The 15,028-nt window shown below is 35.6% G+C and overlaps 2 pseudogenes; both read right to left on the bottom strand.

Annotated features, from left to right (window-relative positions):
* Positions 1 to 305: 305 nt before the first annotated feature.
* On the bottom strand, positions 306 to 1,721 carry LOC109681695 (tubulin alpha-1B chain pseudogene; annotated as a pseudogene).
* Positions 1,722 to 10,375: 8,654 nt separating this feature from the next.
* Positions 10,376 to 10,547, bottom strand: LOC141423532 (U2 spliceosomal RNA; annotated as a pseudogene).
* Positions 10,548 to 15,028: the final 4,481 nt, after the last annotated feature.

Here is a 15,028-nt window from a genome sequence, read left to right as displayed (position 1 = left end):
GTTTATCTTTCCATTTGATTAACAGTATCTGTATAGAGCACAAGTTTTAATTTTATTAAGATCTAAGTTGTAAATATCATCTTCCATGGATCATGGTATTGGTGTTGCATTTAAAAACTCATCACCAAAAGCAAGGTCATAAAGTTTTTCTTTTTTGTGAGAAATTTTATATTTAGGTGTGCATTTCACTTTTTTCTTAAAGCCTGTACTTTGAGACATGATGAAAAAAAATCTTATAGAAAATGGAAAAAGACAGACATGATCAGAGCTGAGCAAAGACAATGAGAAAATCTTAGTGACTGTCAGCTAATGTTGAAGCTGAAGGTCTGGGAGTGTAACATGCTGCAGAGCCAAAAGGAATGGCTATTTAGTATTTCTCTCCTTCTTCCTCACCCTCTCCTTCAACAGAATCCACACCAACCTCTTCATAATCCTTCTCTAGGTCAGCCATGTCCTCGTTGGGCCTCAGAAAACTCTCCTTCTTCCACCTCCTCACCCATATACCAGTGAACAAAGGCACGGTAGGCATACATCAGGTCAAAATTGTAGTGCAGGTGAGCCCAGGTCTCCTCAATGTCTGTGGTGTTGCTCAGCATGCACACAGGTTGCTGTACTTTGGCTAGGTCTCCACCAAGTGCCATAGTGGGAGGCTGGTAATCGCCACCAGTCTTGAAGCCAGTGGGGCACCAACCCACATACTGGATGCTGCACATTGTCTTGATGGTGGCAATGGCAGCATTGACGTCTTTGGGAACCATATCACCACAGTACAACAAGCAACAAGCCATTTATTTACCATGGTAAGGGTCACATTTCATGTGGTTGGATGTCTCAAAGTAAGCATTAGTGATCTCTGCTACAGAAAGCTGTTCATGGTAGGCTTTCTCAGCAGAGATGACAGGGGCATATGTGGCCAGGAGGAAGTGGATGCAAGGGTAGGGCCCCAGATTGGTCTGGAATTCTGTCAGGTCAACATTCAGGGCTCCATCAAATCTGAGGGAAGCAGTGATGGAAGACACTTTCTGGCTAATAAGGTGGTTAAGATTTGTGTAGGTGGGGCTTTCAAGGTCAAGGTTTCTATGACAAATGTCATAAATGGCTTCATTGTGTACCATGAAGTCATAATCTAAGTGCTCTAGGGTGGTGTGAGTGGTGAGGATAGAGTTGTAACGTTCAATTACAGCTGTGGAAACCTAGGGGGTGCTTAGAAAATGGATAACTCCAGCTTGGACATGTTGCCATAATCAACGGACAGACATTCCATCAGCAGAGGGGTGAACCCAGAGCCCATTCCCCCACCAAAGCTGTGGAAAAACAGAAAGCCCTGAAGACCTGTGCACTGGTCAGCCAACTTCTGAATTTGGTCCAAGATGAGGTCAATGATCTCCTTGCCAATGGTGTAGTGCCCACAGGCATAGTTATTGGCTGCATCTTTTTTTGCCTGTAATGAGCTGCTCAAGGTGGAAGAGCTGGTGGTAGGTGCCTGTGAGACTATCAATGACCGTGGGTTTCAGGTCTACAAACACTGCCCTGAGCACATGCTTGCTAGCTCCTGTCTCACTGGAGAAGGTGTTGAAGGAGTCATCTTCTCCCACAATGGTTTTGCCATTTGGCATCTGGCCATGTGGCTTGATACCATTTTCCAAACAGTAGAGTTCCCAGCAGGCATTGCCGATCTGGACACAGGCCTGGCCAACATGGATTGAGATGCACTCACACATGATGGATATGGGTTAGGAGGCAAGGGCAACAGGAGCAGACACTAAGTCCTGGTTACTGTCCTTGACAAACAAAGACACGAGGTAAGTAATGCACTCTACATTTCATTTTGAATTGAATTTTGTAATAATTGTAAGGTTGCTGCCTAGATAATTTTTTTCTTTTGGAGGTTTCTTTCCACTAGTCCTAGCACCATTTTTTGGCCATTGATCTTCTGTCAAAGAAAATTGATCATATTTCTCTGGGTCTATTTACAGTCTTTCCATTTATCTATGTGTCACTTCTTTCTCCAGTATGACAGTGCCTTGCTTACCATAGCTATGCAGTAAGTTGTGATATCAGATAGTGTGAGTCATCACACACTTCCTTTTCTTTGAGGTTTTGTTGCCTCTTTTAGGTTCTTTTCCTTTTCCAGTACATCTCAGAATCAGCTTTCCAATACTAACAAAATAATTTGTTGAGTTTTTGGTTAGGATTGCTTTGAATCTATAGATTATATGTGAAACATTGACATCTTAATATTGAGCCTAGTTTGTGTAAAGAATATCTTTCTGTTTATAGAAAACTTTGATTTTTTTAAAGTTATAGTTTCTCACATATATATCCAATATGTATTTTGTTACTCATAAACATTTATCATTATAACTATTGTTTTTACTCTGAACTTTTTTCCTATAATAAGGATGGGATTTACACTTGCTAGTTAAGCACCCTACCACTTAATCCATACATCCATTTCTTCTGCATTCAGTTTGATTTTCAGATAGAGTCCTGTGATTTTTATCTGTTCTGCCTTGGACTGAGATCCTCCTGCCTCTGCCACCCAAGCAGCTAGGATTTCAGGTACTCACACCAGATGAGGCTCTTACACACTTTTTTAAGACAAAGGTTTTAAGTGTAGTATAAGCATATCCAAAAATGCATTTTCTTCTGTTAAACAAAATGTAAAAGACATGATCAAGTAATGTGATTAAATGAGGTCTGTAGTATCTTTACTTACCCTCAGGCAAAATTTTGGATCATGTCACTCCAAGAAAAAAACAGCTTTGATTTTGGATGCAAGTGGAAGAATTAATCCCTAATGCTCATGCTTTCATTTTATTATCTCCTAGGACATTCTGTAAAGGTGCATCATTTATTAAGTAAATAGCATTCTAATGTACCACTGTTCAAATGCAAATACAAAGTTTGGGAGCTATAAGTGCCCAATTCTAACAAAAAGTATCTATTGAACATGGATAATTTGGATAATGTATGTAGGGCACATACATAATGAAACAACTGATTTTAGCGTTTTTCCATTCCCTAAAAAATAAAAATAGATCTCCCAGTTATTGAGTGCTTGTTCTTTATCATACTATTTTGTGAATTTTTGTAAGATACGCTTAATAGTATAAAAAGATTCAATTCTTAAATATTATATTTAATTTAAAACAGTCCCACTATGTATCCCAGGCTGGCCTTGAAGTCTCAATCTTCCTGTTTACTCCTCCCAAGTGTTGTGATTACAGGTGTTTGCTACCATAGAAAGTTGAGCATTAGTTCTTTTGAGATATGACTGAAAAATGAAAATTGTATGTATTTATGTATTTAAGTTATACAATATAATGTTTATATATATATAATGAAAATATGATAACTAAGCAAACTAAGTTATTTTGTCACCTACTTAACATGGTGGTAAGAACATGTTAGATAAATTCTCTCATTAAATTTCTAGTATTTAATATAGTACTGACTATAGTTACAGTGCTGAACAAAGCACTTCTAAACGTTTGTAGCCTTTGTTTAACATCTTCCCTTTTCCCAGTGATCACCCAGTAATCACTATTCTTCTTTTGGTTGTTTTGTATTAGCTTTATTTTTAAAACATTTTAATTATTGTTATTTTTAACATAACAGCATATAATATTTGTATAGGGGATAAATTGTGATACCTACATGTGTGCTTACAATATGTCTCAGATTTACCCGCTTCATTGCTCTCTTTATCTCCTCTTCCCCTTTTTAGAACAACTTCAACAGGTTTCACTCTTCAGTTTTCATATATGAATACAGAATACATCCATTATATTCACCCTCATTCATCCTTTCCTTATGCCCACCCACCTCCCTCTGCTACCTATCCCTAGAAAAGACCTATTTTAACTTCCTGCCCTTCATTTTTTTAATAGTGTATATTGATAGTCCCAGAAAGTTTTGCCTTGGTACTTCAGGTCTGTGTATATCATGCTTTAATCAAATTACTCCCTCCATTACTCATTCTCTATCACCATGCACTCCTAATATTCAAGAGCTTATAGTACAATACATTATACTGTATTCTGGTACAGATGGATTTTTTTCAATATTTTTCATGCTGTAATATTTTCTTTCTTTCTCCTACCTTCGGTAGTCCTCTCAGACAGACTCACTAATATAGTTTTCTTCCCTCTCTCTCTATCTGTCCATATATATACATATGTGTGTGTATTTTTGTGTATATATAATCATATCTGTATCTATATATACATTTAACTTATAGGTCTAGCTTCCACATATGAGGAAACACGTGACTTTTAATTTACTTCACTTAACATGAAGGTCTCCAGTTCCATTCATTTTTCTGAAAACAGCATAATTTCATTTTTCTGTATGGCTGAATAAAACTGCATTGTGTATATATACCACATTTTCTAATCCATTTGTCAATCATGGGGCATTTAGGTTGTTTCCAAAGCTTGGCTATTGTGGATAGTGCTGCAGTAAACATAAGTGTGCCATGGCTCTATCACATCCTGGAGCACATTGCTTCAAATACATGCCCAGGAGCAGAATCACCGAATCACATAGTGGTTCTAGTTTTAGTTTTTGAAGAATTTCCATATTGCTTTCCATAGCAGTTGAGCTAGTTTGCATTTGTACTGACAGTGTAGAAGTTTTCCTTTTTCCCCACATCCTTGCCAGCATTTGTTGTTGTTTGTGTTGTAGGTGACAGCCATTCTGACTGAGGTGGAATCTCAATGTAGTTTTGATTTGTATTTCCTACATGGAAAAAATGTTGAGCTTTCCTTTAAATGCCTTATGTGAATATCATGGTGTGTGTGTAATATGGTTTAGCATAATGTCTTCTAGTTTCCTTCAAGTTGTCATAGTGGCAGAAATTCCTTCTTCTTAAGGTTGAATAATATCCCACTGTGCATATATGCAATACTTAATTTATTCATTCAGTCACTGATAGACATGTAGTTTTTGCTTTCATGTCTTGGCTATTAAGAGTCATGTAACTATGAATTTAGGAATGGAAATATCTCCTTGCGATACTTATTTTATGGTCTTTGGATATATACATAGGTGTGAGACTGCTGAATCATATGGTAGCTCCATTTTTAATTTTTTAAAGAATTCCTCAGCCGCATTCCATAGTAACTATGTCAGTGTGCATTCCCACAGTGACAGATATTCCCTTTTCTTCACATAGTTGCCACCATGTGTTACATTTTGTCTTTGCGATTATAGCAATTCTAGCAGGTGTTCAGAGATATCGCATCATGATTTTGATTTGAATTATGTGCGTAAACATCATATCTAGATGATTATAAGATTTCTTTCATGTCAAACAATATCATATTACAAATTCCATCTTAGAACAAAATCAAAGAATACATATCTGAAGAAAGTTTACTTAGAATGATTTAACAGTTTGATTACCACAGAAAATAGAGGTATACAGTCTTGTATTGGATTTATTTTAATAAGTAAACATGGTTTGATTTGGTGAACCAATAGCCTTTTCATGAGGAGAATGAATGAAAAAGATCAGAAAATGCCCAAAAAATGGAGGTTGAAAGCACCAATCTCAATCATTAATTTTGAGCTTTGGTCAGTACATTCCTGGTGTTCTTCATCCATTGGATTATCTTTCCTTGACACACACTCTTGTTTCCTGCTGTTTCAGCAGTCAAATAATGACACATGCCACTATCATGAATTCATTCTTTATTTTATGGCCTCATGTTAACTGTTACTGTTTCCAACTAATAAGGCAATAAAACTAGTATTACTAACACTCTTTTGAAGTATTAAAGTGTTTGCATTATATTCTATAAAGAATGTCCATTCTCTTTAAATCTTACAATTAATTCTCCCTCTCAAGTAACTTGGCAGATTTTATACTGATGTTCTTCAATGTCCATTCATGGTAGTAACTTTTAATTGCCTGACAAACTACTTTCTGCTTTTATGGGCTAAATTTTTCTTCATCATCTTTGTTTTCTGGGGGGAAGAGAGTTGGGAGATTGAACTCAGAACCTTGAGCATGTATGAAACACTCAGGCATATTACCTCAACACTAGATGTTAAATTATGACTCATAGCTTCTGTTTTAATGTTATCTCTGTGATCATATTCAGGGAATTAAATGCAAGCTAATGTCTGCTAAGTATTTTGGGGGTAGAATTTTCTTATTTGTTTGGTTGTGCAAAACAAGCCACCACACATGAGGTATGTGCCACTTATTTTTATCTCATTATTTTTACAAGGTATTTGGAAGGAAAGATCATCTTACAACTGCAAAGTGCACAGAATTTAGAGCAATAGCAAAATGCCATGCTTACAAAGATGACAGCCCTCAATCAATGACTGAAGTCGACTATCTCCAGACTTCTATTTACAGGAAAAAAATTGTCCTGTTTCAGCTGCTGTTTTATTCAGTTTTTTGTTACTCCCATGTGACAGCAATCTTAAATCCAGACACTTTCAATTTCAAAGTTTAAGTAAATAATATTTCTCTGGCCTTAGGGTTTTGGTGCCTTGCTACTAGTCCCAATGAGTTTCCAGAAAGTTATGTTCTCATCAGAGGGAAGCTGCATTTATTTTAAATTTTTCTGAGATGGGTACTCAAATTAGATTTCTCTTTCCTAATTTTAATAGAATCTGAATGTATGTAATTATGATAATTAAATTATTAAAGATGGGCTAATCTATTTATTAAGAATCTATTTTGGAATTTATGAGGGGAATTTTAGTGTGCTTAGCTTTGGAGGATATGTTTTATAGTTGCTTGTATTTTGATTATCAGCAAGAAAACCAATGTATTATTAGTAATTTTGATTTAGGAAAGATTAAAATTGGCAAAAATTGAAATAGTTTCTATAACAATGTAAGTAGTAGGCATTGTTTAAATATTTTTAAATGAAGAGTTTATATTATATAAATTTCACATGCTCTAATGCAAGTGGAGAATTTATATAACTAATACAATCAGAAAAACATGTAAATATGGATATGACATTACATACGTGAGTTATGTATATATATATATAATATATGTGATGTATATATAATACCCATTAACTGTACCTTTAGTATTGAGAGACAATAAGCTTAAAAGTGTCTTCATAGAGAGATTTTGGAATATTTTGTTCTTTGCATTTCTTATGAATTACTAAATCTTCCAATAGGAAAAAATGCTACTGGTATAACTAGATATTAGGTGTAATCAGTTATTGCTGCAGCAGAATCTACAAAAAATAAAATCTCACAGCATTCAATAATGTATTAGTTTTTTGGATTAATAAAGAGACAATGTAGTTTGTATAAAAAGGGCTACAAACTAAGTGGCTTAAATAAGTTTATTGTCCCAAAATAAAATAGGAGTCATTGAACAGGTAGAATTGGCTATCAAGGCTGTAGTAGACATTCTCTTTTCAGGCCTGTCTCCCAACTTGTGGTGGTTTGCCAGAAATCTTGGGAGTTTCCTGGATTGAAGATGCATCAACATGAGCCCGATTTAGTGGCCAACACCATGTGAGAGTGCAAGGCATTACTGTGTTTGTGGTTATTCTGGCATAAACACACCGAATGCTCTGCCAGTCATACAAAAATAGTGTAGCACATATAATTATGTGTGCTACATAATACTTGATAATACTAATAAGCGACTGGTTCATGTATCTTCTATGATATCTTTTAATAGTTATTTCAGAATGCACTCTTATTTATGAAAGGATGTTTACTTTGAAATAATATAACATTGCCTAATATTACATTTCTCACAAGGTATCCTTATCTTATGGATAACTGTATTGTGTGATAATTACTTTGAACTGTATGATTGAATACTATATAAGATATGGTTGATTTGTCTATACTTTTTAATTTCAGAGAAAGAATAAGTTCTGAATTGTACATAGAGTGCTTAATAGGTATTTTTATTCCATCATAAGAAAATTACAATAACTCACAATACAAGCAAGTGTGATCTATTTCAGTGATCATAATAAAAATTACTATGATATCAGTCAAATGTTGATATTATTTTATAACTCATTCCAAAGATTAAGTTAATTTTTGTCTCACTTCAATATTTTAGATGTGTGGATAATGCAAACAAATAAAAATGATAGAGAGAGGGAGACACACAGATATAGAAAAAATGAGAGAAAAAGAAATAAGCATCCTAGTTGTTTATAAGTAGCACCTTATTACCCAAACCTAAATGAAGATATGTATATGGGTATGTGATTAGGTGCACAAAGGAGAGAGACAGAGAGAGAGAAGAGAACATTTCACCCATCTTTTAGAAATAATTTAATTTATGATTATTTTTCAAAAGTATAAACATGTAAATATTTTTAAAGAGTATCTTGATATTGACTTTCCCAACTTGGGAAAGCTCTGCACCACAATGCTGATGGGAATGTCTAATGCAATGAGTTAACTTGAAGGAAAATACTATTTGTATAATGGGGGTAATGAAGAGTGATACAACTCATCTGCACCAAACATGGTTTTTTAAAATAAAATCTTGAATGAAGGTAACTGAACTAAGAATTTAATGTACCCTTCATTCCAATTATACTAAAACACAACTGGATACTATTATATGTCTTTAGTTTTTCTGTGATAGCCATTCTGTTGATGTAAGTATAGAATAACATGAAATATGTTTGAGCATAAACAGATAAAATATCTTTTGTTTGATGACTGACATTATTTCCCAAAGGAATTTCTTTTAGTTCTACCTTCAAAATATAGGCAGAACCTAATATCTTTTCACCACTTTCCTTCTGTTCAAAACTACTACCACTTCTTACCTAGGCTTTTCTAGTACTTTCTTAAACCAGTAGAAAAAGTGATTTAGAAAAATAAGTGATTTTAGAAAAATTGCATAATAGCCTTACTCAGAACCCTATAATGTTTCCACGTGACTTATAATATAAAAGAAGGTCCTTATCATAGATTCAAGACATCACAGTCTTTGTTTGGTTCCCACTTCTAGCTCCCATAATGCAGATTTCCTTGTTCTCCACTTGTCCTTTTCTCCTACACTTTCTATGTTGGACTCCTGTATTTGTAGGAATGCTAGGGATGCTCCTTCCTGAGGGCCTGTCTACAAGCTTTTCTTACTTTTTGGAATGTTCTTCCTTCATGTCTCACCATTGTCAAGTCTGTCAAGCATACCTTTTCCATGAAGCATCTTCTTACTTAAAATAGTTAAATATTTACTACATAAAATAGTAACAATTCCTCTCCTCCACTATCATGACATTTCCAATTCCTTTACCTGCTTTTATCTTCTTCTATTGTGAGGAGTGCATTATGAGAAGCCTATGAGAATTTTACGTAAGCATAGGTGTGCTCGATGACAGGCTGAGTTTGGCATGGCCCCAGTCAGAGAAAAGAGCAAGGCAGAATACAGCTCAGCTGCTTTTCCTAAGTTGTTTATGCTCAAAGAAGTAGGAACCAGGTTTCTCTTGTTACAATGTCATGCCCCTCCCCGAGAACTGTTGCTCCACCTCCTTGTTTACCACTGGATATAAAAGACTATCTGAAGGAGAATGCGAAGGTTTTTGATGAGGGATTTTGATTGACTACCACTGACTCTGATGCTTGCTGGTGTGTCTCCACCACAGCAGCTTTCTGCACCGAGGACTTTATGCATAGGCTTTAAAAAAGCTAGGATAAAAAAAAGCTACAGAGAACATGGGACACTGCAAGCTTAAGGACCATGACTTTAAGAGTTATGCTAATGCAGTTTTTAGTCATGGATGCTGTTCTTTGCAAGTCTGAGTATTGAGACTTTAAGAAAGCTAAAGAGAACATGGTACAGTGAAAGTCTGATGGGACAGTACAAGTCTGAGGGCAAAGACTCTAAGAGAGATTATGCTAAAGAAAAGATAAAGAAAACACGGGACAGTGTGAGTCTAAGAAAAGAGATTTTAAAGAACAGAAAAGAAGGAAGGTTTTAATGAAAGAGTTTAAAAGCAAGGTTTTAAAGAAAGACTTTAGAAGCAAGGCTTTAAAGAATTGTAAAGGAGTATGGCCTTAAAGAATAAAGATAGAAAAAAGAAGCCAAGTAAAAGAAAAGTTATTAGAGAAAAGAAACAAGTTGGGCACTTCATCTGAGTGCCCAACACACCTGGCCCCAAGTTTATGCGTGTCTGTCTTCTATTGTTTGTCCTTTCTGCATCTCCCATCATCCACAGTTAGACCAGTTAGGTTTAGTAGTAACAGGAGCGAGAAAAACTCACTCCATTTTATTATTTAAATAGCAGTTATTATCTCCTGGTATACTGCAACTTAATCACTTATTACATCTTTGTTTCTGTCTTCCTTATTAGAATGTTTGATTCTCAAAAGTAGGAACTTTGTTCTTTTTCTTCTTTTTTGAAGGGTGTGGAACATTACTCCTGGAGCTATTGCAATAACAGATTAATGTCTATTGTGGGTGGCAGAAATTCCTATTCCTTCTCCATGCTCCAACAATTTATTTAATACATTATCCTCAGATTGAGGATGTACAATATATTAAATTGCTAAGAACATGTCAGAAGGCCAGAAGGAATGTCTGATCTCTTTAGAGTAATGATAACTTCAGAAGCTAGAAAAATATGTGGAGTACAATTGGTGCTCCCCAAGAATTAATTGTGTAAAGGGTCAATTGCACATGATTAGAAAATAGCTCAAATAGTCCAAATTGATGAATATCATGAATAGAAACTGTATGGAAATATTATATATGATCCAGGATAAATCAGTTCTCATTCATAATGAAATTAAGTCAATATTGAATGCACAAAACAACATGGCTACTTTTGGCATCTAAGACTAGTTCCATGGTATGTTTGCTCTTTAGTATAACAATGAAGAAAATGACTTCAAAGAAACAGACAGAAATCAAAAGCATTCAACAAGATATATGCGACTATCAGCCATGCAAATAATTTGAGAAATTTTGAAACAGAAAATAGAAAATCTTTGTACAAGCTGAAATAAATTTTTATGTTTGAAGCACCAAAGGAGGAAATACAGATAAATAGCATGAAGAAGATCCCATAAGGGAGAAGTAACATCAACATGGGTTCTGTAAGGCTGGAAGCATGGCTCAAGAGGTAGAGCACATGCTTAAGTAAGCGCAAGGCCCTGAATTCAAAGTTAAAGACCCAGGACTGTCAAAAAGGAAAAAAAAAAAAGATAAGCAGCTGATAATTGATAATGTTAAAATAAATGAAGGTTAATGATTACATGGCATAATTTATGCTTTAAAAAGTTTACTTTTGCTGTTGAATGAAGAAAGTAAAGAGAAGAAAGGATAGAATAAAAAGAAATAGCACAGGCATGGCTGTTCAAGCCTGTAATCCTAGCTGTTTGGAAGGGAGAGTTTATGAGGCTTGAGCTTCGAAGCTAGCCCAGGCAAACAGTTTGTAAGATGCCATCTCAATCAATGGCTGTGTCCTGTGGCATGTGCCTGTCATCCTAGCTATGAGAGGAAGTACAAATAGGAGGATCTTGGTCCAGGCCTGAGAGGTAGAAAGTGAGACCCTACCTCAAAATAACCTTCTAGAAAAGGGCTGGCATTATGCCTCAAGTGATTGATTGCCTGCCTAGCTAGCATAAGGTCCTGAGTTCAACCCCTAGTACTGAGAGAGAGGGAAAGAAAGAGAGGGAAGGAAGGAAGAGAGGAAGAAAGGAAGGAAGGAAGGAAAGAAAGGAAGGAAGGAAGGAAGGAAGGAAGGAAGGAAGGAAGGAAGGAAGGAAGGAAGGAAGGAATCAGTAAAGAATATATTGCCACTGCCTAGATAAGAAATATGATAACTTAAAATAAGGTAAAAACAACAGAGACAACTGATAGCGTTGAATTTGGTTTTGGATTCAAAATAAGGACCAAGGATGGCATCAAGGAGGACTCCAAGATTTGTGGTACAGTTCCAAGCCTGAATGGTAATTATATTTGTGAACAATTAGGAAACTGGTAGACAAATGGATTTGGAAAGGGATAACTAATAAAATCACAATTAACTCTTTTTACTTTTCAAATTTAGTTTTGAGTTATTTTTTAAATAATGAGGTATAATTATCAAACTACAGATGAGTACATGACCCAGGAGCCCAGGGAAAATATTTATTCTGGATCCATGATTTATGGAGTCCTGAACATATAGCTGATGTGTGTTAGGGAATGAATGAGGTAATCTTAGAACAAGGCTCAGAAGTAAGAAAAAAACAAGCTGTATCTAAAGAAGATACAGGGATTGGAGGGAAGATGAAAACCAGTGGTTATCATTTCATGAAAATTATGATTAACTGTATCAAATGTTAAAAATTCAAGTAACATGAGATAAAATAATGATAAAATTAAGGAAATGCATACTGTGCTTACCCACTTAAACCTTAGTCTATCTTCTAAGAGTTGGTAATTGTGAGCTCTCAGTCAACATAGTTTTTCAGACATGACTGACAGATCACAAATTCTTTCTAGGTTCAAACTAAAATCAGTGACTGGAGTTACATTTTCTTAGCCTTTTCCTCAACTGAATATGAATAAGAAGAGACATCCCAGGTTCAGATGTCCTTTGTGACTGTTTCCAAACTAAATCAACTTATACTGTAATCCTGGATCTGCCTCCTTCTTTTTGCATGCATTCCCCAATACATTCTCAGTATGTCAATTGCTATCTGAGTGTTTGCTTTCTGGGTAACTTATGTGATAGTTTACAACAGTAATGGGCAGAGAAAGTTCACATCAAGCTGAGAATTTAAAGCTGGATCATGAGCTGTTCAGATAGCAAAGAGGACTTCATCTGCTGAAAGTTGAACACAAATAGCCCAGCATGGCATTGCACTTGTTAAAATTTCCACTCATGGAAACTGGGAAGGAATAAACTATGGAAGGAAATACACTGTCAGGCATAGCATTACAATTCACTTAAAAGATATATGAAAGTAGATTGATGACTTTTGAATTGAATGGCTTTTGCTTAGAGCATTTTCATGGATGTTGTGGAAAATGATAATGATGAGGGTAATTAATCAGTAATTAAAGGCTAAATGTGAATGATAGAAACCCTCCTTTGAAACATGTAAAGATGTTCTGGTCTCCTGCAGCTAGAGGGCAGAGAGGGATGAAGATGAGATTCAGAATTAAGGTTTTTCACAGCAAAACTTCAAAGAATTTTATAATTTCAACTGGGCAGCTCTGCCATGTCAAGGTCAGAACTCCTTACTGGGGAGGAATGCAACTGAAGTTTCTGAAAGGGAACATCTGGGTTTGTGCTTTAAATTCTCAAATTCCTCTGTGTTCTCAAGTTTGTAGTAGAAGTAGTGCTCTAATCTTCCCTTGTAAGAGCTAACAATCATATCCCCTTTCTTGAAGAATATCTGGAGGCCTCTGCCTTATATGAAAACAATCCCCAACTTGTCTTCTGAATACTTAGCCAATAAGAATAGTTAAGTTTCTGTGTAAACAATCCTGATAAATTTCATGCCAATTAATAGATGATAGGGGTCATAAATGTTTGATTGTCCAGTAGGTACCAGGTGAAGTTAAAAGAGTTTGTAAGAGATAGAAAATGATGAGCTCAAAGGGAGCAGAATATTTTAGCAATATGGAAAGATTTTTCTTCCTAGTGCAGATTTTAATGCTCTTATAAAACCTACCTGATGTGGGGGAAATCTTAGCATGCAGCTAGAATGGCTCTTACAAACTTGAAAGTGGAAGACCTTAAAAATTGAAGTAGAAATGTCAGAGCTGCTATAAAATGATAATATTCAATGGAACCAAGTGGCCTGGAATTTTGGCATGGTGGAGAATGGTCTAATGTATTAGGCTACAATACCCACTTGATAACTGTATTACACCAAAGAACTTGGAGGACATTCTGTGGCTTACAGACGTAGCTCATTGATGGCTATCCTCACTACTGTCCCCTTTAGGTTATGACTCATGATAGGAGATGTTGGATCAGAACTGTTTCTTGTAGCAAAGGCACACTAGGAACCTAAAATACTGAAGACTAAGTGGTGATTCTTAACGATCAGGAGCAAAGTGAGTAAAGTTATCGAAATAGGTGGAAACATTTGAATGGTAACAAAAAAGGCTTGCCTTTCTCTTATTTAAAGGATGCATGTTTAAATACATCATCCCTAACAACACAGTAGAAAAGCATCCAACAAGGCACTGCTAAAAATAATGTTCAAAATAAAAAAAACTGATGGCTGCTGAATCCCTAGAAAGATATACTCTCTTGCTCAGATTCTAAAACTAAGATGATTTCAGACATGGAACTCATTGACTAAATGAAAGGCCTGTCTCCAAGAGAAATTATCTTGCAACATTTCAACAAGTGAATAAAATAAAGAATCTCTCAATGCTATCCTAAAGGAATTTATAGCTATAGTTACTTCAGGAAACTGTGAATGATGAAAAGAACATTCAGATGCTTGGAAGACTATCCATATAAGAACAGAGTAGATATCAATATACAGGCATTAAAGGGTAATCCCTATACTCCTCTCAAGAGTAGGGGCTTATAGGACCCAGGGAATAAACTGAGTTCCATCACATTAGGAGCTCAGATTGAATCCCCTTGAGTAAGAGGAACTTTGTGATGGTCATTCTGCAGTTCCTTAGTGTGTTACAGGAATGGACATGTCGGTGACTGACACAACACTACTTTGGCTTGTGAGCAATTTTATTGGTAAAGATCAAGTAAGTGGCTCTGAAACCATTCCCATCCCATGTCCTCGCTGAGATCACCTGTCTGTAGCTACTAGACCAGCTGTATCTTCACTAATGCAGATTATCAAGACACAGATTTATTATGTATGGTCATTATCTAATGAATTCTTTCTTTTCCATTCATATTCAGTATTATAACTTGGATCTTAAATGTCACTCAAAAGCCCATGTGTAAAAAGATTAGACTGGTGCTATTGGAAACTGAAAGAGGTATGTTCTAGTGGGAGGTCTTTAGGTCATAGTGAGCACGGCTTTTAAGTGAATTGTGGTTCTTTTGAACCTCCTTGTTATGTGTTGAACAGTTTTGCT

Source organism: Castor canadensis, chromosome 5, assembly GCF_047511655.1.
Source record: "Castor canadensis chromosome 5, mCasCan1.hap1v2, whole genome shotgun sequence".
NCBI lineage: Eukaryota > Metazoa > Chordata > Mammalia > Rodentia > Castoridae > Castor > Castor canadensis.
The sequence above is the reverse complement of the archived record's forward strand: the minus strand, read 5'-3'. Positions and strand labels throughout refer to the sequence as shown.